Genomic DNA, 26,612 nt, shown 5'->3' with positions numbered 1-26,612 from the left:
TTAATGCAAACACAAGAGTGTAACTTGCTGCAGAACGCAGATATGTTGTTGTTGTGGTCTTCAGTCCTGAGACTTGTTTGATGCAGCTCTCCATGCTAATCTATCCTGTGCAAGCTCCTTCATCTCCCAGTACTTACTGCAACCTAAATCCTTCTGAATCTGCTTAGTGTATTCATCTCTTGGTCTCCCTCTACGATTTTTACCCTCCACGCTGCCCTCCAACGCTAAATTTGTGATCCCTTGATGCCTCAGGACATGTCCTACCAACCGATCCCTTCTTCTAGTCAAGTTGAGCCACAAACTTCTCTTCTCCCTAATCCTATTCAATACCTCCTCATTAGTTACGTGATTTACCCACCTAATCTTCAACATTCATCTGTAGCACCACATTTCGAAAGCTTCTATTCTTTTCTTGTTCAAACTATTTATTGTCCATGTCTCACTTCCATACATGGCTACACTCCATACAAATACTTTCAAAAACGACTCCCTGACACTTAAATCTATACTTGATGTTATCAAATTTCTCTTCTTCAGAAACGCTTTCCTTGCCATTGCCAGTCTGCATTTTATATCCTCTCTACTTCGACCATCATCAGTTATTTTGCTCCCCAAATAGCAAAACTCCTTTACTACTTTAAGTGTCTCATTTCCTAATCTAATTCCCTCAGCATCACCCGACTTAATTCGACTACATTATCCTCGTTTTGCTTTTGTTGATGTTCATCTTATATCCTCCTTTCAAGACACTGTCCATTCCGTTCAACTTCTCTTCCAAATCCTTTGCTGTCTCTCTGACAGAATTACAATGTCGTCTGCGAACCTCAAAGTTTTTATTTCTTCTCCATGGATTTTAATACCTACTACAAATTTTTCTTTTGTTTCTTTTACTGCTTGCTCAATATACAGATTGACTAACATCGGGGAGAGGTTACAACCCTGTCTCACTCCCTTCCCAACCACTGCTTCCCTTTCATGCCCCTCGACTCTTATAACTGCCACCTGGTTTCTGTACAAATTGTAAATAGCCTTTCACCCCCTGTATTTTACCCCTGCCACCTTTAGAATTTGAAAGAGAGTATTCCAATCAACATTGTCAAAAGCTTTCTCTAAGTCTACAAATGCTAGAAATGGAGGTTTGTCTTTTCTTATTCTTTCTTCTAAGATAAGTCGTAAGGTCAGTATTGCCTCACGTGTTCCAACATTTCTACGGAATCCAAACTGATCTTCTCCGAGGTCGGCTTCTACCAGTTTTTCCATTCGTCTGTAAAGAATTCGCGTTAGTATTTTAAAGCTGTGACTTATTAAAATGATAGTTCGGTAATTTTCACATCTGTCAATACAGATAATCAAAACATAAAAATCCACCATAATCTCTAATAATGAAACACCAGACGCAATCACAGTCAACAAGCTGAAACAAAAATTAGTACAAAACAGTGCCATATGAACAGGGCAGACAAAGGGAATATTGCTGTGACTATGAATCAAAAGGAGTACACAGACATAACATTAGAGTCTCTGAAGGATAACAACATGAACAAACTGACGAGTGACCAACAGCAAGGTACCATAGAAATACTCAATAGACACTGAAAAACATCAAACAACAGGTAAAACAGGTAAAACAAATGACCAAAACTCCAAAGGCAGCTACTCTAAAATCGCTACCAAAGGTGCACAACGAACGTGCCTCTTTAAGACCAACTTCAGAAATGCTTCATCATATCACCTAGCCAAAACATACATACACATACTGAAGAAAATATACACTTTTGAAAACAACAGGAACCTAACAAATGCACTGGAACTAATAGAGAGTATCAAGAACATGTACCAGACACAGCAAACCTAGTATCATTTGGTGTTACATCACTGTACGCTTGCATTCCAATAAATGAAATAATCAACATCATCATACAAAGACTAAAACAACAAGGAAACACACCAGAGTCAGAAATTAATGAAAAATGATTCATATGCCTCTAAGCACTATGGGACTTAGCATCTGAGATCATCAGTTCCCTAGACTAAGAATTACTTAAACCTAACTTAACCTAAGGGCATCACACACATCCTTGCCCTAGGCAGGATTCGAACCTGCGACCGTAGCAGCAGCGTCGTTCCGGACTGAAGCGCCTAGAACCGCTGGGCCACAGCGGCCGGCCACATAACAGAAACAGCAACCATACGTAAGACCACAACTACACAAATTTACTTTATGTTCAACAAAGAATTTTATTCCCAACATGGGGGACTATCAATGGGATCACCTATTAGTGTCCTCGTGACGAACATATTCATAAACAATTTAGAAAATAAGATCTTCACACACATAACAAAACCAAAAAACTACGAAGTTAAATATTGGTACCATTATCTCGGTGACATAATATTCCTGATTGATAAATCACAAACACACACACACACACACACACACACACACACACACACACACACAGTCAATAGCTACACAATGAAATAAGCAACTTATGCCTAAAAATTCGCTTTACATAAGAAACAGAAACAGACAACACACTAAATTCTGTGCATCTCACCATACGAAAAACGAACAACAACCATCACTTCATGATATTTAGAAAATCGGCAACCACGAGCACCACCATTCACAATCTCTCAGACGACCCGATGGTACACAAACAAGGGGCTTCAGTTTCGTGCTCCACAGCTTGAACACAACACCCATAAGCAGACAGAATTACACACGTGAACTAAACACACACAAAAAAGCCGAGGGAAGTGGTTAGAAACTGCACATGACAGAGAAATTAAACCAACAAAATTGTAAACAGAAAAAGAACGAATGCACCACACACACACACACACACACACACACACACACACACACAAAATCACAAAACCACAAAACCTTGCACAACTCAGAACAACACAACACACAGACAGTAACCACATACAAGACACAACAATGGCATAACACACTCACGCACACAAAACATAATGGCACATACTCCCCTAAAATAACAAAATTGTCCACAGACTAGGCGACATGTTGAAGAAACATGGACTTTAAATAGGATACAGGTCAGACAACACAACACAGAAAAAACTCAAAACACAGGAACACCCACAGATAAATTCAACAGATCAGGAATATATGAATCACATGCCATACCCGCCGAACAGTACACGTAGGAAGAACATGCAGGAATTTTAAAACAACATACTCAGAACACCTCAACGCTCTAAAAAGTAACAGCAACTGTAGCGCATTTACTGACCACCTAACAGCCAATGGGCAACGGCCTTGCCGCAGTGGATACACCGGTTCCCATGAGATCACCGAAATTAAGCGCTGTCGGGCGTGCCGGCACTCGGATGGGTGACCATCCAGGCCGCCATGCGCTGTTGCCATTTTTCTGGGTGCACTCAGCCTCGTGATGCCAATTGAGGAACTACTCGACCGAATAGTAGCGGCTCCGGTCAAAGAAACCCATCACAACGGCCGGAAGAGCGGTGTGCTGACCACACGCCCCTCCTATCCGCATCCTCCACTGGGTATGACACGGCGGTCAGATGGTCCCGATGGGCCACTTTTGGCCTGCAGACGGAGTGCTAACAGCCCATAAACATCATCCAACTACCATATCGACATCTTTAAAAATACTGAAGTCCAGCCACAGCCTGTACTACAAACTAACAAATCAAAATGGTTCAAATGGCTCTGAGCACTATGGGACTTAACACCTGAGGTCATCAGTCCCCTAGAACTTAGAACTACTTAAACCTAACTAACCTAAGAACATCACACACATCCATGCCCGAGGCAGGATTCGAACCTGCTGCCGTAGCGGTCGCTCGGTTCCAGACTGTAGCGCCTAGACCCGCACGTCCAAACTAACAATAGAAGAGCACTTTCACTCAGAGAAGGCAAACAAGTTTTGAATGAATAGACTACACACTGTAAATGCGTATTATTTAACACATTAAGGAACTACAGGAAAGCCAACACAAACACACACACAAACACACTCACGCAAACACACACACACACACACACACACACACACACACACACACACACTAAGAGAGGTAGAGTAAGAGATAAAAAAAGTTGGAGTAAACAAAATTCAAATTCTGTGCCAAGCTCACTCGGGAACTAATGGACGCCGATGGTGTTGGGACACACAGCAACATCGTGTGGACCAGTTTCGTTAAGTCAAGAGGCGCTTATAAGACCGAAATTAGACACAGTAGATTTAATATTAGTGATCTGTGCCCTCAGAATACGGAAGGAGGAGGATCAGTCACAACAAAACGTGAGAAGTAACAAAATATATGCGCAAAACATTTTGTCACACGAAAGTCACGTGTTAAAAATCAAGGAATGGGTTAACACGCTGATAAAATTCACATTTACAGCGTTTGGTTGTAAATGAGAAGTTATCTGTGCAGGACATCATGCGAAAGATCCCGAAAACCATATAATGTAAAAAAAAAAGGGTAAGAACAGAAACGAAGAAAAACTGTCTTTACGCCTCATTTTTCTAGGCAGATACGACCAAGAAATATGTTCATTTTTGACATTTGTTCAGTAAAAAAAAACCCACTGCTGATGGCACAGAGGTGCCGGAACAGTGTTTTCCATAAAAGGCGGAACCTATAGCCAATAAAGTGAGAATAAGTTTATATCTTCTCTCAGCATTAACATCTTTGCTCGACAGTACTGAAATAACAGATTTCATTAAAAAGTAAAATTGGTTTTGGTAACTTAATAAAAATAATTTTACTATTAAAACCAGGTTAGAAGAGCCTATTACTATTATCGTTACAGCAATTTAGCTATCTAGATGGTAGCATCGTCTCTCTCCTTAGCATGATTTTACACCACGCAACAGTCTGTTTATACACTTTTTTTTATCGGCAAGCTACATGTATGGTATATGCTGGGAGCACGTTTCTAGTAAGAAGCGAACTTTTGCAAAGCAGTAATTCAGTCGCTTTTTCCCTACGTAACACATTTCATTGCTGCCAGCACTTAAAACTAGCCATTTCTATGGACGCTTGAAAACTCATGTGAAATATTATCGACGCACTTAAGTAAAGGAGAGAGGTAATTTGCTTATGATCGAGGGTACTTTTTGTGGCGTGCAAGATAATGTTTGCTACTCCATTAATCATTGTAACATCTCATTTTCAGGAGCACCTGTTGCTCTTCCTGTTCCTATTGCCTACTATATGGTCGATTTCCGGGGGAAGGAGAATTTCATCAGAATAGAAATAACGGATCGATTTTCCGTAATGGGTAGCAGTTGGGGACGACTAGGCAACTTTCAAGAGCGAATAATTCCGCTGGCAGCCTGTTTTATTCCCCGACACTTGCAGAGAAGTACTAAAAACCCTCACAGCGAACAGCACCGTGCAGCAGAGAGATAAGTAGGAGCAGGAAATGCCCATGGAAATACCAACATTCTATTCCCGTTCTGATTAGCTGAAACGCTTAAAAGTTAACTGCTTTCGTGGAGCGGTTTGGAGCTCGAAACTCGAAGAGTTGGGCAGTCGCATTTGCGGGGCTTGGAGATTGTCTGCCCTCTGAGTCAGAGATGGTGTCTTAGGTATCTGTTTCGGGAGAAGGGAGTCGGTGATTCAGAGTGATCAACCAAGCAACAAGTGTAGTAGGGGACATTAAGAGCAACCGAGGTGCTTCCCTGAGCGTGGGCATGAATTTCTCTTTAGCCACCTACCTGTTCTTCTCGGCGAGAGATGCAAATTAGCGATCGTGGACTCGTTGCATAAAACTAGAGACCTCAGACTAGAGTGTGGGTCCATTAGCCAGTTGCAGGTCGTGTGGGATAAAAGTCACGGACTTGACTAGACTTAATTCATGTTACTGAATTCCTTTTCTCGTGTAAAGCTGAGAATAATGGGTTTGTGTTATCTTTTCGCTACCGACTTTGAACACTGCTTCGGGTTTGTTGTTGTGAATAACACTTGCTAGTCGTCGGTTGGAGGCTTTATGTGAAGTGTTGGCAGTGGACATATTGCAGTTGATTGTTCGGACCTTAGGATCTTTCTGAGAGAAGTTAGACTGCCGCGCCGTTTTTCGTATTGACATTGGAGTTGTGGGAGGATGAACCCAGTTTCGCTGGTCAGAGCACAGCTGGCGACCCTTACTTCGATTGTTCTGATGGCAATAAATTCTTTATCAAGGTCTGATATGGCTAACGCAGGAGCCCCAACTAATGTTCACTTTAATCCTTCAAATTCAGCTTGTTGAGACTCACCCAATTCGAATACAGCCCCTCTCTCAAGTGTTTCACATGTTCTTGTTAGTTAGTTATTTAATTAGTTAGTCATTTCCATGTTCCATAGATCATTTGAACGATTTTTTTATCGAAATTTGTGGAAAGAGTCCGTTTATAGGATGTGTACACATGATTAGAGTTAAATTTAATGGACACATTATTTCTTTAGTTCCACTCATGCAACTACACATAATAAAAAAAAAGGTTTATCTTACCGGCGAACGGGTTTTAAGTAGGAATTAATGAGTGGATCAGAATTAAATGTCTCAGAAACATTTTATGTTATTCGAACCCTGCTAGTGTAAAAATATATTTGATTTGGTTCAAAATGGCTCTGAGCACTATGGGACTTAACATCTAAGGTCATCAGTCCCCTAGAACTTAGAACTACTTAAACCGAACTAACCTAAGGACATCACACACATCCATGACCGAGACAGGATTCGAACCTGCGAGCGTAGCAGTCGCGCGGTTCCGGACTGAAGCGCCTACAACCGATCGGCCACCGTGGCCAGCATTTGATTTGGGCTTCACCCTTTACCTAGTATATTCGACGTTCGCCCAGCTTGCCCGTCGTAACTAACAGTCGATATGATTGTCCAGGGTGCCATTAATTAAATGAATGTTTTACATAATGAAGGCCGCCAATGGCGGATCGTTATGACCTTTTCCCCTTTTCCTATCGTATCCTGTACGCCTAATAAAACCAATTATGAGACTGGTAATTCTAGTATGATTTTTCGACAGACACAGCTCCATAGTATCTGTATTGTGTCACTCTTACCCCCACAAAATAAACTGCTTGGCAATTGCTAAGGAACAAAGGCATTATTGGACAGGAATTATCGCAGGCAATGATGGACGACATGAAAAGCAGTACATACGTAATAGAGCTAAAGAGGTATATTTGTAACGAGAAATGGTACAGATTTCAGCACATGGGAAAGCAGGCTAAAAGACTAGAAAGTCTTCATATTTGGAACAGGTCAGGCTCCCAACATAGAAAGATAGATCCCTTATCATTTAGCTACAAAATAGCAGGTCAGCAACTGGAAGCAGTTAATTCCATAAATTATCTGGGAGTACGCATTAGGAGTAATTTAAAATGGAATGATCATATAAAGTTGATCGTCGGTAAAGCAGATGCCAGACTGAGATTCATTGGAAGAATCCTAAGGAAATGCAATCCGAAAACAAAGGAAGTAGGTTACAGTATGCTTGTTCTCCGACTGCTTGAATACTGCTCAGCAGTGTGGGATCCGTACCAGATTGGGTTAATAGAAGAGATAGAGAAGATCCAACGGAGAGCTTCGTTACAGGATCATTTAGTAATCGCGAAAGCGTTACGGAGATGATAGATAAATTTCAGTGGAAGACTCTGCAGGAGAAACGCTCAGTAGTTCGGTACGGGCTTGTGTTCAAATTTCGAGAACATACCTTCACCGAAGAGTCAAGCAGTATATTTCCTCCCTCCTACGTATATCTCGCGAAGAGACCATGAGGATAAAATCAGAGAGATTAGAGCCCACACATAAGCATACCGACAATCCTTCTTTCCACGAACAATACGAGGCTGGAATAGAAGGGAGAACCGATAGAGGTACTCAAGGTACCCTCCACCACACACCGTCAGGTGGCTTGCGGAGTATAGATGTAGATGTAGAAGGTCGATATTGGACTCTCAGTGATGAATATGCTCTTCTCGGGCACTAATGCACATTTTCCACATGTTACTCATGCTGACTACCAAACTGTTGACAAGTCCTAACGCGATTTTGTCCCACTCCTCACTAAAGGCGGTTTTCAGTTCTTGCATGATTCGGGGAGTGGTTTTCATAGAGATACACGTCTGCCACGAACATACGAGGCATGCTCTTCAGGGCCTGGTTTAGGTCCGGGGAGTACTCAGACCATTCTGTAAGCCCAATATTTTCACTTTCAAACGTCTCTAACACCTCAGCAGTACGAGTACTGTATGGACGTGCATTGTCGCCAATACACCCTAAACAATCCATAACTCCCGGGCCATTTCGACAACGTTCACGAACATTCTGTGGTGCGAACCGTGTTCCCTCTCTCTCGCTCTACATTAACTGGTGGCCAGAATCACTTGCCTCAGTGAAGCGGTATTCGTCGGAGAACATCACTTTGTACCGCTGTTGCTGCCTCCAATTAACTCTACACCAATGAACTGTTTCTGCCAAGCGGTCTAAGGCGCTGCAGTCATGGGCTGTGCGGCTGGTCCCTGCGGAGGTTCGAGTCTTCCCTCGGGCATGGGTGTGTGTGTTTGTCCTTAGGATAATTTCGGTTAAGTAATGTGTAAGCTTAGGGACTGATGATCTTAGCAGTTAAGTCTCATAAGATTTCACACACATTTGAACTCTTTCTCCACGATGGCGTGGCTGAAGTGGGATGCATTTAACAGGTTTCCGGTCTTACAAATCAGCCTGATTTAATCGCCGTGAAATCGTTCTGGCAGTCACACTTGTACCTGTAGCGGCTGTAAGGTCTGTAGCGATCTGCCTAGGCTTGAGAGGTCTGTTCCTTTAAGGACAGATGATCTCGCTGTTTGTTCCTCTCCCTTTCCCTTCTCTTCCTTTCGGCCACTAGGGCTACGTATCGATCCTCGATCCTCTTGCCGTTTGGTGATCCGTCTACGGCCACCAGCCTGCCTTCTCATAGCCTCTGCATCTTCAGTGGCCTTTTTTAACTGCGAAACGACGCTTTTCGACACACCCATAACTGTGGCCACAGTAGAGACACTCTGACCGGCTTCGACGCGCCCATCTGCGCGTCCAAGATCATAAACAAATAATATTTTGGAGACATGTTGCTGTATCACACGGAATGTCACATTAATCGATTTCACAACGACTGTCGTTAAACACAGTACTGCATGAACTGTCGAATGAATGCAGAGCGTTCGTGCAAAGGCTTCACAGCAGTTCACACGTCCCGCCCTCTTCATTTCCTTTTACTGTCTCTGGTGTAGTCTCAGTTGTTCTTTAGCAATTGGCAAGCAGTGTACATGCGAATCGAAATAAAAACCCTGTTGCTCGCGTGAATAACCTATCAATCACTTAAGCCAATGTTAGTCCCTTTCAGATAATTCTCCTCCTTAGAAGTCCCTATGTTTACGAAACGACGCATTGAATGAATAATAATGAATAATACAAATGAATTACACAGAAAGACTGTGAGTTTCTTACTGTACGTTCGTTCTTCTTCTTTGTTAGTACGTCATTATATATATCAAAGTCTTGTTTGCATCATGACGTATAATAATTCTCTGGTGAAATGAACTCTGCCTGCAACCAAATAAATCAAATAAGAACATTTCTGCTGTAAATCTGATCCCTTAAGTATGATACTCAGGAAATAGTAATGCAGAAATACTACATTGCTTCACGTAAAAAAGTAAACACACTGATTTCTGCCAGCACCACATTTACGTATGTACTTCAAGATGGCCATTGTAGACTGATATGAATCACCTATTGTATAAGGCTGTGCTCCATAACTGAAACAGGCTTAAACTCTTTCCTAAATTAATGTGAATTTTGCTACAACTGTGTCACAATTCGTGAATCTCTATATCTTCAACACAGCGTCTACACGGTGCCTAACAGACGGCTCCCTGATTTTAAGATTAAATAACACGAGAAAAAGATAAATAGAAGAATGTAACAAACGGATCGTTTATTGTGAAAACTGCAAGGAGTTTGTAGAGGATTTTCGAAATAATAGTTACAAAATCTGATAACAATTGGCGCTGTATGCAATAAAGCTCGTATCAATATGCATCAATTTACTTGTCCTCTGGGAGCAGTCTTTTAAATCACATCACAGTCTTTTCAAAATGTCCACTGCTTACAGTGGAGAGGTGGCTCAAACGAAAGAAGAAATTTTCCATCACATCTTGTAGTGTCTCAAAGGAAATGTATTCAGTTGCCACACATAGCAGTAGCAGTAGTAGTAGCTGTATTCATCCGTAGATCTCTTTTTACAAGGCTATAGAAAATGTCAAAGTATTTACAAGTTTAGATCAATTTAAAATAAGCTAATTCGTATACACATGTATTTACAGAACTCTAGTTAGAGACAATCATTAGATTTACTCCTGTTATACAATATTTTTCTTACAAGTAACTTCTTAAATAATGTAATGCCACACTGTTCATTCGTATCTCAATGTCAGTCACTTCACACTATATACACACATTGTTTCATAACACTTCACTCACTACTAAAACACACACACACACACACACACACACACACACACACACACACACACACTGGTGATGTCTGGGCCATTTTCTGATTTTCTGTACCGCAACTTCCCATTTGCTATCCTGAAAAACTGAGTCAGCATCCCACCATAACGAGTGATACGTTGAGCTTAGAAAGAGGAAGAGGTGTCAGTATTGTGCTATGCATAACTTGGGAGTAAGTATTTCTGGAAAGGAAAGGTGTTATGTGGAATGTTGGACGTTTTATAATCGTTATTATTGTTATTTGTTTGTATAACATTGTTTTTATCAAATCCCTACTCCGTGTTCTCTAAGTAATCAAATGGTTCAAATGGCTCTGAGCACTATGCGGCTTAACTTCTGAGGTCATCAGTCGCCTAGAACTTAGAACGACTTAAGCCTACTTAAGCCTACTAATTAACCTAACTAACCTAAGGACATCACACACATCCATGCCCGAGGCAGGATTCGAACCTGCGACCGTAGCGTCTATGTAATCCTTCAATGTATAAAATGTATCGCATAACAGCTACTTTTTAGCTGCCTTTTTAAATAGGTGTATATTTGCAATTTCTTTAATCTCTTTTGGTAATTTATTGTACAGTTTTATTCCTTGGTAGAAAGTGATCTTTTGAGTTTTATGTTTATTTTATCTTGGTGAATGTCAGTTGAGTCTATCTCTTGTTACACAGTAATGGACAGAGCTCTCTTTGCAGTAATTACCAATGTTATTTTTGCTGTGTACAACTGACTGGTAAATGTATTCACATGGAGCAGCTAAAATCCCTAGTGTTTTGAGCAGATCTCAACAATGAAATCGACTAGTACTTTTGGTTATTATTCTTATGGCTCTTTTCTGGAGTTTTAAAATTGTGTTCATATTTTGTGCGTTTGTTCCCCAAAAAAGAATGCCATACCTAAGAACTGAGTGTACAAATGGATAATGTGTAACTAAAAGACACTGTATGTTACACACTGATGATAGGATTTTAAGGGCATAACATGCTGATGGCATTCTGCTTGCAAGTACCTTTGTGTGTTCACACCACTTCAACTGAGAATCAATATTCATTCATAGAAATTTTGCATTTGTTACACAGTCTATCGAGTTGCCACCTACTTTTAATTTAACATGGTCATTTTTCCTCTTCAAACTGAAATTCATGGCATTAGTTTTCTTTATGTTCATCTACATCTACATCTACATGACTACTCTGCAATTCACATTTAAGTGCTTGGCAGAGGGTTCATCGAACCACAATCATACTATCTCTCTACTATTCCACTCCCGAACAGCGAGCGGGAAAAACGAACACCTAAACCTTTCTGTTCGAGCTCTGATTTCTCTTATTTTATTTTGATGATCATTCCTACCTATGTAGGTTGGGCTCAACAAAATATTTTCGCATTCGGAAGAGAAAGTTGGTGACTGAAATTTCGTAAAAAGGTCTCGCCGCGTCACTTTATTGCTTATTGACCAATCATAAGCGTCCTTGAGATTTTCATTTGCTTCCACGGCAAGGAGTCCTCTTCTTTTATCAGTGTCTATAATATTGTTGTCATCATCGAAGAGAAATTTTTCACCGTGAGTAACACTACTGGGAAAGTCATTGATGTGTATCAGGCACTGTATTGGTCCTAATATGCTACTTTGCAGAACCCCTATATTAATGTATTTTGATTCTGATAAGTGTTTTGCTATATGTTTAGGTCTATTTGAAGTATGTGTTATCCCTACTCTTTGTACCCTATCTGTTAGCTATGATCTAAACCAGTCGTTAGCTACCCGTCTTATTCCTAATGCCTCTAATTTATTTAATAGAATCTTGCGGTCGACTGTATCAAACGCGTTAGAAAGATTCAAAAATATACCTGTGACACACTCATCTTTATCAAGAGCATCAAGTGCAATTTTTGTGAATTCTACTACGGCTGACTCCGTATTTTTGCCACTTCGGAAATTAAACTGTGATTCGCTTTAAAGATTGTATTTATTCAGGTAATTCATTAATCTGTTTTTCATAATTGCTTCTACTATTTTTGAGAATGCTGACAGCAGGGAAATGGGCCAAAAATTTTCTATGTATTCTGCATTACCTTTCTTAGGCGAAGGTACAACTCTTACCTGTATTAACTGTTATGGAAATGTCCCTGATGTGAAGGATTTATTTATTATATTTGTTAAGGGGCCTTGTATAATCTCTATGCATTGTTTCAGTACACACATTGGTACTTCATCTAAGCCTACTGACTTTTTATTTTTTAGTTTCTGAACAGTTTTATTGATTTCATTCTCTGTGGTTGGAAGTAACACCATTGTATTTAGTGCAACATTATTTACAGGTGTTATAATTATGTTGGGGAATTTTTGCTGTAACTTCTCTGCTGTACTCGAGAAATGCTCGTTTACTTAGTTTGCTAAGTGTTGTGGATCATTTATTGCCTTATCCCCCCACCCCTTAGCAGTATATTATTGTGCATTTGTTTGCCTCTCCCCATTTCCTTTCTTATAACATCCCAGACTGCTTTGCTTTCATTTTCTGCGTTATATATTATTTTGTCATTAAATGACTTTTTTGCAGCAATCAGCACCTTCCTATAGATCTTTTTGTAACTGTGATAGAAAATTAAGATTTCTGGCTCACTGTGAATCTTTTTCATTGAACTGAGGTGTTTAAGTGTATATCGACGATTCAAGTCCTACTAGCGTGATGGGATGGTTCAAGTAGACAGTAGTCACAAGGAATCAGAGTGGGCTAATGTGGAGACCGACTATGCTCTCGAAGTATTCATTAAGTATGCGAAACACCTCTCCGCTGCGATGTGGTCGAACCTCATCTTGCATAGATCAGTCGGTGCCTGGACGATCCTCCAACGCTTGCTGTTTGCTGACAAATTGTTCCAAAATTGCAATCTTACGTTCACTAGTTACCCATCCTCATATGAAAAAATGTCTCTTCTGCGCACTGTATCACAAATAGTGACTCTGGAGAATACGCCAGTTCCGCATCACACAAATGGGTATTTTCGGAACACCAAAATCGCGAGTTACGTTTATTCACGAATACATTCAGGTGGAAGTGTGCTTCATCTGTCAACCAGACGCAGCCAACATCAGATCCTTCATTATGTCTTATTGTGAGAATTTGATTTGCAAAGTCGTCCTATATCACACAGCGAGCACGGGTATGACCTGCTGAATTTGGATTTTGGAACACTTCATATTATTTTGCTGCAGTTTTCGGACAGATTTCGTCGGATGTTGCTGGATACATTCAGAAACTGTGGTTTCAGTAGCTACATTTGGGCTGGTGCCAAAATTTCACGTTAGATCGTCAGCCACACTGCCTGGCGAGGAGTCTGTGTAATGTTTTCGCATCAAAACCTACAGGAATATTAAGTCGCATTTGAAAACTGCGTCTTGTTGCCACAATACTGTGTTCTAACCTGTGATGTTCCCGTACCACATATACGCGTTTGTCAATAGAATACATGACGTCAACCTCTTCCTTCGGTACGCTAACATCCTTTCACATATCAGCGGTGGAAGTGGTCGCTCTGGTTTTCGGAGTATTATTTATACGTATAAGGTATTGTGATTAAAGAGCGATCTGTTTGCAGCTTTTGTAACTACTAATTACAAATTTCCGTATAGAATTCTTACAGGCTCCACAATAAACGTACCGTTTGTTACATTCTGCTATAGATGTTTATTTTCGTGTTATTTAATTTCAAAATTCGAGATTCTTTTGTTGGACGCTCTGTACCTGCAGTTTTACTTTATTCATGTAGTATTTGAAAGTAACAACAGCTTTGAAGGTCCTAGCTCTGTTCAGTTGGTATGATATCATCTTACAACATATTGTTACGATGTGTGACATCTGCTGGAAAAAAAATAAGAGGATAATCATGCGCTGTAACATCAGTTAGTTCGTTTAAAATGTGCAGTCGCGAGTGAGATACTATCCACGGAAGATTTATGTCCATTGTTCCACTGATTGTCCACATAATGTTAGACTGATACAACAGCAGTAGCAGTCGACAACAGCCATTATTTACGTATTATTTAGTTGGTTAAAAATTCAGTAATTAACGGACAGTAAAATGTAGATTCACGGCCAGAAATGACAGTTAATAAGATGTTTCGGGCTATTACACCGAGGTTGAATGGATTTCTCATGTAAGCTCAACGTTGGAAAGTGCCAACCAAAAAGTGAATGTTTGTTTCCAGAACATGGATGATAGTTTGTTTTGTGAAGGCATGGCCGAGAAGAAGTAGCTCGATTTCAGAACCTTCTCAAATGGAGTAATCGGAAGATTCAGTTTACGTTAGAGGAGGAGGTAGGAAGAAGATTAAATTTTCTCGATGTGCTAGTTTTCAAGAAAGAAGATGGTAGCTTAGGCCCCACAGTTTACTGAAAACCCACACACAAAGACCGTTACTTACACCGTTACTTACACCTCACAAATCCACTGCTCAAGAACGGTTATTGGTCCGCTGAGGTAAAACTAGCGTTAAGACCACAGCGTAGATATCACAGCGATGCATAAGCGTTTCATTAACTAAATTACTGACCACATAGGATTAATCTCGGAAAAACTGAATATGGCGGAAATCTACAAACCGACGCTAGAGGTACAAAGTCACCTAAAATTGGCCAAGGTTGGTCGCAAACTGCAGGAAGAAGCAGGAATTTTCGTGTAGTAGAAGGGGGGGGGGGGGGGGGGTAGACGTGGCTAAAGCCTTTCCTAGTGTGTAATGGTAAGGAGAAGAACAACAGCAGCTTTTGATTTTAGAGTGAATGCATTGTATTAATATTAGCAGCTGCGTTAACATTTACTAAAAGAGAGCAAAATCCTTGCGGTTCATTTGGGTTATCATTTACGCGGAATAATAATCGGTGGGTCTACTAGTACTTTAACAATACATATCTTAGGTTGTACTACACACTTAAATCCGACTTGTTATTGGAAAGAATTATTAATTGACGCATCGCTCTACGTCACTCACTTCCAGTGACAGCTAACTAATGTTGGACTGTCTGAGATATCAACTATCTCAGTATTACAACCCCGTACGTTTGAGAATCTCAGGTCGGACTTTGACTGCAGTCAGAAATTTTACTACATGTTGGATGATTTTTCACGTCGCTTGTGTCACAGTAGCTCCAAATTTACCTAACAACGTCTTCTTTTTGTAAGTGTAAATACTAGTCAACCGTGTGGCAAGTATTTTACACTACATACGTCTCTTGTAAATCAGAAAGGGCTGCAGTAGTTTAGTACAGCATGATGCTCTGTTCTCTAGGATGATTTCTTAGGTTTCTTCTTCTTTCCAAATTGTGAAAGAAGCCCGAAAATCACTCTGTACGCACGTTGTAGGCTTCGTATCCATATTATATGATCGAGATAATCCTCGGACTGACCTCAGGTTTCTAACCAATTACACCGGTGCCATCTGCTCCCTGTTGTCCTTGTGGAGATACAAAGATGCATTACAGTCTGGGAACTTACCTTTCATTTATATGAATACTGGAGTTCACATTTCTTCTACTTCTTCTCCAACGCCTCTTACAGTCCACCAACTTCTTATTGCCGTACGAGCTCCATTCAAAATTGTTCCTAAAAATGAACTAGATTTGCGGATTTCTTAGTGAACAGGTTTTTTGTTTACTGTCTGAGCTTTACACTTCCCACGCACTAAATATTTTTCGATGAAGAATTCTTAACGCACTTTCTTACTGCACTGCTCAACGGAGGAGTCTATAACGTTCGGCGTGGTGAGCAACACACACACAATAGCAATCTTCGCGATCTCTGTCCAGTGTTCGCAGCGATGCGAACGCACAGTACCTAATATGATGGTGTAGACATTGGGTACGCGCCCTCAATAGACTAACAGTGCACTGGACAGGCCTCATCTTCGTTGTACATCCTGAATGGGTCCTCGGTCGGCGCCATCGACCTGTGGTCACGCCATTAGTCCCATGTCTCCTTGTTGGCTAATGTAGTTTCTTAATGTGTAAGGGACCCCTCTAATTCGTACATTACATCGTTAACTCGATTCTAAAAAGACGAACTATTATACATAGCTGAAAGATAATAAATTTCATACTATACGTTTCATTTGTCAACAATGAAGGGGGCTTGGCTTACCTGGACAGCACTTGATGTGCGTCCGTCAGTTGTGCGTTGTCAATTGTGGGCCCAACAAGAAATATAGCCTTGTAATTCTGCATAATTATTAGTTTTGATACAAGCTTTATTGATTTATTTCGTAACTTTTCTTATTACTTAGCTTTAGACTAAAAAGCCTTTTATGAAGAAAAACTTGTCTTTCATACATTGAAGCGCCAAAGAAACTGGTATACGCATGCGTGTTCAAATATAGAAATAGAATACGGAGCTGCAGTCGCCAACGCCTGTATAAGACAAGTGTCTGGCGCAGTTAGATCGGTTTCTACGGCCACAGTGGCAGGTTATCAAGATTTAAGGGAAATCGAACGTGATGTTATGATCGGCGCACGAGCGATGGGACGCAGCATCTCCGAGGTAACAATGAAGTGGTGATTTTCCGATGCGGCCGTTTCACGACTCTACCGTGAACATTAGGAATCCTTAAAACATAACATCTCCGGCATCGCTGCGGCCTGCAAGGACGACTGAAGAGAATCGTTCAACGTGAGAGATGTCGAAGCCTTCCACAAACTGCTGCAAATTTCAATGCTGGACTATCAACAAATTTCAGCGTGCGAACCATTCAACGAAACATCACCGATGTGGACATTCGGAGCCGAAGGACCACTCGTGTATTCTTGATGACTGAACAATACAAAGCTTTACCTCTGAGCTCGTCAGCACCGACATTGGACTGTTGATTATTGGAAACTTTTGCCTCGTCGATCGAGTCTCGTTTCAAATTGTATCGAGCGGATGTACGGGTATGGAGAAAACCTCGTGAATCCATGGACCCTGCATATCAGCAGGGGACTGATCGAGCTGGTGGAGGCTCTGAAATAGTGTGGGGCGTGTGCAGTTGGAGTGATATGGGACCCCTGATACGGCTAGATACGTTTTCGGCAGGTGACAAGTTGGTAAGCATTCTGTCTGATCACCTGCACCCATCCATGCCCATTGTGCATTCCGACGGCCTTGGGCAATTCCAACAGTACAATGCGACACCGCACACGTCCAGAATGCTACAGAGTGGCTCCAAGAACATTCTTACTAGTTTAAACACTTCCGATGGCCACCGAATTCCCCAGACGTGAACGTTATTGAGTATCTGGGATGCCTTGCAACGTGCTGTTCAGCAGAGACCTCTATCCCCTCGTACTCTTGCGAATTTATGGGCAGCCTTGCAGGATTCGTGGTGCTAATTCCCTCCAGCACGGCTTCAGACATTAGTCAAGTCCATGCCAGGTCGTGATGCGGCACTTCTGCGTACTCGCGGGGCCCTCCATGATATTAGGCATGTGTACCAGTTTCTTTGGCTCTTCAGTGTACACCACACTCCTGGAACGTCGACCGAGCAAAGTGTTTAGCTCGTTTTTGGAAGGACAAGGATTCCTGCCCGGTCTGACCATCCAGATGTAGGTTTTCGAATGTTTTCTAAATCTGTGAAGGCGAATATTCGTTGAAATTGTCGTGGCCTATTTCATTTGTCAGTCCGAGATTATCTCCATGTTTAAAGACCTCACTGACGACGGTACATTGAACGCTAACCTTCCTTTCCCTCCACTGACTATTCAGAAAGAGAGAGAGAAAGTAAAAGAAATTCCGAGGCATTAATTTAGATGAACAGTTCAAAAGTTGACAGCTACGCTCTTGTACCAACTTGACAGGACTGAAATATGCTAAATCTTCATCATTTTTGGTCCGAGAGATCTGGTACTGTGTCGAACAGCTGCTTAAGGGTGATATGCAGAAACGGACATACAAGTCGTAGAAGATGATTATCAATCATTTCAGCCCTAACTTTCATGAGAAACGTATGATGCAACCACAATTGTGTTCTCCTCGTTCCAGAGGTGACTGCTAAAACAATGGGCAAGAGCAACGTGGGAGCCATTGGACCCATGTATGAAAACTATTTGTTTATGGGAAGCAGCGTCCTCCGTATTTTGACGAAAAAACCACATGCTAAATACGTTGGGGATACAAAATCAGCCAGCTCCTTCTGTAATATGGTCCAAATGATTCCATGACCTATGGCGTTCATACGTACTACAAGCAGCCGAAAAGGTTGAAGGTACACCCAAAAACCCATTCTCACAGGAAACTTTCGACCGCCAGCAAGCTCCCTTTTTATCCTCGGCGTTGGTGAAGAACTGTAAAGGTACCGTGGAGATGTCTCTTATGCGAAATACATCGATGTCCACTAAAAGTCTGAAGAAGTACACTAGAAACGTCAAATTTCTATGAAACTGCAAATGCTTGAATATAAATTTGATCATCATTTCAATGCAACAGCTGCGCCGCAGTAGAATGGGAAAGGGTGGAGGGAAGTTAGAATGGTACACAAAATAGCCTCAGGCGGACAACATAACGTGGCTTGTGGAATGTAGATGTAGAGGTAGATAGAAGTGACATTATCAATCAATCGATATTTGCAAAATTATTATTGCTGGATATTCTTGTTTTAAAATTACTGCTTTTTTATTTATACACGTCTAAAAACTGTGTAATAAAGTTCCAATGAATAAATGTGTGTGGTCAGTGCAGAAATTTTGAGGGGAATCTGCATACGCTTTAACAGTGATCTGCGTTCGTTGTCAGTACAAGTTATTACGTTAGTCTCCATCGATCTAGGCCATGTGCATTTCGATAGCAGTGAACCTGAATTAATAGGCGTATCCAGTGGCAAGCTTGACAGCTTTATGCATGTCCCTCCTTGCAGATGCATTCAAAATACACGTGCGTAATGGTAATGGTTTGCGATGGGACGAGTTTTATACGAGGTGTGCGCTGAATATTAATCAACATGGCCACCTTAGTACCAATGGGCACACTCCGATCCATGAGACAAAATCCTACAAAATTGAGATACTTAGTAAAATTAAAGCAGCTACAGCCTTCGGTCGCAAAACAGAAGTCTTTTGACCTAGGTTTCGGCACTAGTATGAGTGCCTTCTTCAGAAGAAAAACACTCAAACTGGCCCATAACGTAAGTACAAAATCACAGGAAAAATTTTTTTAAGTGTAGGTACTGACTACCAGTGCAAAAAAGATAAAAAAAGTTCAAATGTGTGTGAAATCTTATGGGACTTAACTGCTAAGGTCATCACTCCCTAAGCTTACACACTACTTAACCTAAATTATCCTAAGGACACACACACACACCCATGCCCAAGGGAGGACTCGAACCTCCACCGGGACCAAGAAAGAAACCATGCTTACAATTCACGTATAAAATAAATACCAAGCCATAAAGCTTTAGCCACAAAATTTTTGAAACAGAATACGTAGAAGGCAAGCCAATATGGGCTGCTCACACATGTCGCGCTACGGTAGCATCAGACTGAGGTGCTCGCGTTAGCAATTGTGGGCACGTGAACATTACACGAAGAGTACTATCCAATAGCCACAAATAGAAACAGGCTACTTAACATTCAAAATAAAGACAGACGAATGTTACGATGAACATTATTTAGTACATGAAGTAATAGACAATATTTTTTTATCTGAAAGCAGCAGACATGGTAACTTTTCTACATAAGAGCTTGTAAGTACAGTTTAGAGGCTGGAGACGCCATTTGAGAAATACAAAGGGAGCTGAATACCTCAGCGAGCAGTAAAATGGTATAACATGAACTGTAGTTAATATAAACCATTTAGTAAACAAAAAAATAAGTCGACTTAGATAGAAAAAATATTTATGTAACTGCACGAGGGAACACGAAATTAAATATTAAGTAACGAATTTATACGATGAAAATGCTCTTAGTACGTAATTGTAGCTGCTCATTAAGAATGAGACCATCATTTCACGAAAGACTTTTAAAAATGTCTAATTCTTCGAGAACACCTAATCTATGCCCTTTCTTCTTAGTGTGCAAAATGTTGATAACGTGAACAGCTTTAGGTGCGTGACCTGTAATCAGAAGGTGATCGGCAAAAGACGAATTTTGAGTGCTAGTGCCATTTTTTCTTAAAATATGTTCCTTGTATCTGACTGTAAAGGCACGTACTGTTTGTCCTAGTAAGGAGAGCAAGTGTCGCAAAAAGTCTTACAGACACCAGAGTTTTCCAAAGAGGAACGAGTCGATTTTAAACTGTGAAAATTTTTTTGAATTTCAAACTACTATTGATTGAAAAGGCGACATTACAGTTGTATTTATTAGGAGAAGGTGTTGAATATGATAGGAGATGGGCCCCAAGAAAGGAACAGAAGAAACCTTCTTCTTTAGGCTGGACTCAATGAAAGAGGTGCCGAGTGTAGTAACCCTTTCAGCAATTTCCGTTTTAAGGACGTCATCCATTATGGCAGGTTCATATTCGTTATAAACTGCTATCGTTTTGATTGAAATTAATTTCGTCCTCGAATTTTTCTTTCGAGAGTGGAACAGAAGTAGCTCTGTGAATAGCAGAATGAGTGAAAGCGTTTTTATGAGATTGTGGGTGCCCGGAAGACGCAGGTACGATCTGCTCGTATATGTTTCTTTACGAAAAATAATAAATGAGCCGGCCGGAGTGGCCGTGCGGTTCTAGGTGCTACAGTCTGGAACCGAGCGTCCGCTACGGTCGCAGGTTCGAATCCTGCCTCGGGCATGGATGTGTGTGATGTCCTTGGGTTAGTTAGGTTTAATTAGTTCTAAGCTATAAGCTACTGATGACCTAAGAAGTTAAGTCGCATAGTGCTCAGAGCCATTTGAACCAACAATAAATGAGATTTTATTTTCTTCTACTGTAAGCGTCAAGTCAAGAAAATTCAACTGACGGGCCTCGTTTTCGAAGTCAGTGGTGAATAATATTTTGTTGTGAAGTTCATTAAAGAGATTGAAAATACGGTCAATCCCATCAACAGGTCCTTTGCCAATAACTAAAATATCATCGACATATCTGAAATAAGAGAGAAGGCCTAGCACTGTAGCTGAGAAACAGTTGAAGAACTTTTCTTCTAGAGAGTTAATTAAAATGTCAGCAACGATATCAGCGAGACCGTCGAATTGCTGATACCATCGTTCGTTAAATTCAAATTAGTTGTATTTGACTACGACTGTGATTAGATTCATAAAGTCAGTGATTTGTTCATCTGAAAGTTCTTTTTTGAAATGACGTAATTTTTTTCCTACGATCCTAAGCGTTCCTTGTACGGGAACGTTATATAAAGATTTTTGATGTCCAGTGAAAACAACTTAGTATCTAGGCTGCATTCTAAATCTTCCATAAAATAAAAAGGCACGCCAGGTATATTCAATAATCTTCTTGCCCTGGGAGTTTGGTGACCATCGGAAGTGCTGAAACTCAGAAGAGTGTTCCTGGAGGCGCTCTGTAGCAATTCTGGACGTGTGGATTGTCGCATTGTCCTGCTTTTAATTGCCCAAGTCCGTCAGAATGCACAATGGACGTGAGTGGATGCAGGTGATCAGACAGGATGCTTACGTACGTATCACGAGTCGGAGTCGTATCTAGACTTATCAAGGGTCCCATATCACTTCAACTGCACGCGCCCCACACCATTAAAGAGCCTCCACCAGTTTGAACAGTCTCCTGCTGACATGCATGATCCACGGATTCATAAAGCTATCTCCGTACTTGTACACGTCCATCCGCTCCATACAATTTGAAGGGAGACTCGTCCGACTAGGCAATGTGTTCCTTGTGATAAACACTACAATGATGGCGTTGACAGGTCCAGGCGAGGCGTAAAGCTTTGCGTCGTGCAGTCATAAAGGCTACATGAGTGGGCCTTTGGCTCCGAAAGCCTGTGTCGATGATGTTTCGTTCGCAGCCTGACAGTTTTTGGTGGTCCAACACTGAAATCTGCAGAAATTTGAGGAAGGGTTGCACTTCTGTCACGTTGAACCGTTCTCTTCAGTCGTAGCTGGTCCCGTTCTTGCAGGGTCTTTCTCCGGCCGCAGAGATGTCGGAGATTTGATGTTCTACCGGATTCCTGATATTCACTTTACACTCGTGAAATGATCGTACGGGAAAATTTTATTTCATCGCTATCTCGAAGATGCTGTATCCTATCGCTCGTTCGCCGACTATAACACCAAGTTCAAACTCACGTAAACGTTGATAACCTACCACTGTAGCAACAGTAACCGATCTAACAACTGCGCCAGACTCTTGATGTCATACATAGGCGTTGCCGACCGCACCGCCTTTTCTTCCTGTTTACATATCTCTATATTGAGTACTGCTATTTAGTTGATATGTCATTGCCAGGAGATCCTATGGATAGTCTGGTTGCCTGTAATCACTGTTGCTCAATTAGCACCATCCAAGAGGCACGTGTAGGGTATTTTAAGGTTAAACCTACGGACGTGAGCAACGTTACCGGTTGGCGAACGTAAAACTGGAAGCAAGTTTCAGAGGCAGAATTGTTCATCATAATTGGAACTTGGTGTCGTCCTGGATCGTACACTATGCTTTAAACAACACCTTCTTAACTTAGCTCAAAAGTTGAGGACTCGAAAAAACATCCTCCATAAACTATGTGGACCTACTTGGGGATCTTCAGCGAGCACCCTGCGATCTTCAGCTCTGGGCTTGGTGTACTCAAGTGCTGAGTATTGGTACCCAGCTGAATATGACAATGAGCTTAATATCTGGCGCAATCAGATCTACTCCAGTTTATTCGCTTCCACTGTTAACCGGTATAATGCCTCCTGATCTACGCAGATGTACTGCCCTTATGAGAAAATTTCACAAGATCTCCAGGAATTCTAACCTACCCGTGCATAGTGACCTGACACTTTTAAATCGTAAGAGACTGAAATCACGCCATCCAAGTCTGTGGGATGCTGCTGGCATGGTTGCTAAGGATTTCAAACCTCTTGAAGAATTAAAAGGTCGGTGGGAAGTAGTGACAGATGTGCAACTGCATAACATCTTCTCAGGTGCTAAACTTCCAAGTGGATTCGACCTACCACGCAAGACCTGGACTACTCTCAACAGAATCCGTACCGGCCATGGCCGATGCAGGGATGCTCTCTTCAAGTGGAAGAAGCTGCCTAATCCAGCCTATGACAGCGGGGCTCCGTAACAGACTGTTCACCACAATGTCAGTGAAAGCCGGATTGGAGCCTATCACGGCGCCAAAGAGGACTTCCTGCTAGCAACTCCAGATGCAGTGTGCTGGATTCAAGGACTGGATATTCAGTTGTAAAGATAAACCTGTGTGTCAATATGTACATGTTGTTGTTGTGGTCTTCAGTCCTGAGACTGGTTTGATGCAGCTCTCCATGCTTCTCTATCCTGTGCAAGCTTCTTCATCTCACAGTACCTACTGCAACCTACATCCTTCTGAATCTGCTTAGTGTATTCATCTCTTGGTCACCCTCTACGATTTTTACCCTCCACGCTGCCCTCCAATACTAAATTGGTGATCCCTCGATGCCTCCGAACATGTCCTACCAACCGGTCCCTTCTTCTAGCCAACTTGTGCCACAAACTTCTCTTTTCCCCAATCCTGTTCAATACCTCCTCATTAGTTCTATGATCTACTCATCTAATCTTCAGCATTCTTCTGCAGCACCACATTTCGAAAGCTACTATTCTCTTCTTGTCCAAACTAGTTATCGTCCATGTTTCACTTCCATACATGGCTACACTTCATACAAATACTTTCAGAAACGACTTCCTGACACTTAAATCTATACTCGATGTTAACAAATTTCTCTTCTTCAGAAACGCTTTCCTCGCCATTGCCAGTCTACATTTTATATCCTCTCTACTTCGACAGTCATCAGTTATTTTACGCCTCAAATAGCAAAACTCCTTTACTACTTTAACCCATTACTGGCCATTGTCCCTTTTTTAGGACGCCTATATTTTACTTATTTTTACGTAAGCAATGGAGCTTTTAGCCTTTATTGTGGCACCTGTAGCTTCAGGTAACTGCTATAATGCCTGTAAATGTAAAATAAATACCTTTTTTCTATGTACTTCACGTCAGGAAAATTATTAACTTGCCGATTTTTTTGTTCTCGCACTTGGCGCACTGTGTGTCTGCTGGTAGTATCTGGACGACAATGAGCTGTGATTTAGTTGTCTGGTAGTGTTTGTTATGAACATATGGATGTCCGTGTAAGATTAAGTATACTTCAGATTTTTTAAAGTAAATGCAATAGCGATATATTTTATGTGTCCCAATAATGGGACAACGGCATGTTACACTATCATTTATTGTTTATGTGCCCTACTCTTGTATACACGTATCATACAGAGAAAAATTGCATTTTACGTTCTTTATATCTGCTTTTTTTCATATTCTATTCGAATTTTACGATTCCAACGGGGTAAAAACATGCTGCGTGGACTTACACTTCAAGAAATTCTAGCAGAACTAGAGAACCATCAAGAGAGTGACGATGAAAATGATGACGTAGAATTGGCGATTATTCCACCCGATGCAGATATGGTAACAGATGAAGAAGACATTGACGAAAATGTACTGAACAGTGAGTCTGTTGTAGAAGATGTACTATTACTCCTCTGAGTTCTACTAAAAGGTACTCAAGGGTAAAGAAAAAGGAAATAGCTGTTGCAATGCCACATCTCACTGAAGAATACAATGCTCATATGGGTGGCGTAGATCTTATGGACAAGCAGATATCACTTTATAGGACGAAGATAAGGTCAAAGAAATGGTAGTGGCCATTATTCACACAGATGGTAGAAATCTGCGTAGTAAACACATGGCGAGCATACCAAATTGCTAACTCTAATTAGAAGCTCTCACTTTTGGATTCCGACGGAGAATAGTAATGTTTTACCTATCAAAGAAAACAGTATCAGTACCAAAATACAGAGGACCACAAGGAAGCAGATTGATGGGGAGACGGGTGAGCGCAGACGTACGACTAGATCCAGGAAATCATTTCATTGTGTTAAGTAAAACACAGAGATGTGCTTACTGCAAGAAAAAAAAAACACACAAATTTGTGATAGGTGCAATGTTGGTGTACACGACAAGTGTTTTGCTTCATTTCATACTTAATAGACATTCAATAATATTAAAACATTCGTTATTTATTGTTTGTGTTGTTTCTTACAATATTATGCATGGAGAATAAGGTTTTAAATTTGGATAGCGCATTTGGCCAATGTCCCAAAAATGGGACGGTCTGTAGTTTTTGTTCTAATAAACTGAAAATTTTCAAAACAGCTTTTTATTCAATTCACCACTCAATGTAACGTATTCATGTATAAAAGTTTGCAAAAAATGATCCGATAGATTTTTGGCCAGTAATGGGTTAAGTGTCTCATTTCCTAATCTGATGCCCTCAGCATCACGTGACTTAATTCGGCTACATTCCATTAGCCTCGTTTTGCTTTTGTTGATGTTCATCTTATATCCTCTTTTCAAGACACTGTCCATTCCGTTCAACTGCTCTTCCAAGTCCTTTGCTGTCTCTGACAGAATTACAATGTCATCAGCGAACCTCAAAGTTTTTATTTCTTCTTCACGGATTTTAATACCTACTCCGAACTTTTCTTTTGTTTCCTTTACTACTTGCTCAATATACAGATTGAATAGCATCGGGGAGAGGCTACAACCCTGTCTCACTCCCTTCCCAACCACTGCTTCACTTTCATGTCCCTCGACTCTTATAACTGACTTCTGGTTTCTGTACAAATTGTAAATAGCTTTTCGCTCCCTGTATTTTACCCCTGACACCTTCAGAATTTGAAACAGAGTATTCTAGTCAACATTGTCAAAAGCTTTCTCTAAGTCTACAAATGCTAGAAACGTAGGTTTGCCTTTCCTTAATCTAGCTTCTAAGATAAGTCGTAGGCTCAGTATTGCCTCACGTGTTCCAATATTTCTACGAAATCCAAACTGATCTTCCCCGAGGTCGGCTTCTACCAGTTTTTCCATTCGTCTGTAAAGAATTTGCGTTAG

The sequence above is a fragment of the Schistocerca gregaria genome, chromosome 1, assembly GCF_023897955.1.
Source record: "Schistocerca gregaria isolate iqSchGreg1 chromosome 1, iqSchGreg1.2, whole genome shotgun sequence".
NCBI lineage: Eukaryota > Metazoa > Arthropoda > Insecta > Orthoptera > Acrididae > Schistocerca > Schistocerca gregaria.
This window is presented reverse-complemented; position numbering follows the sequence as displayed.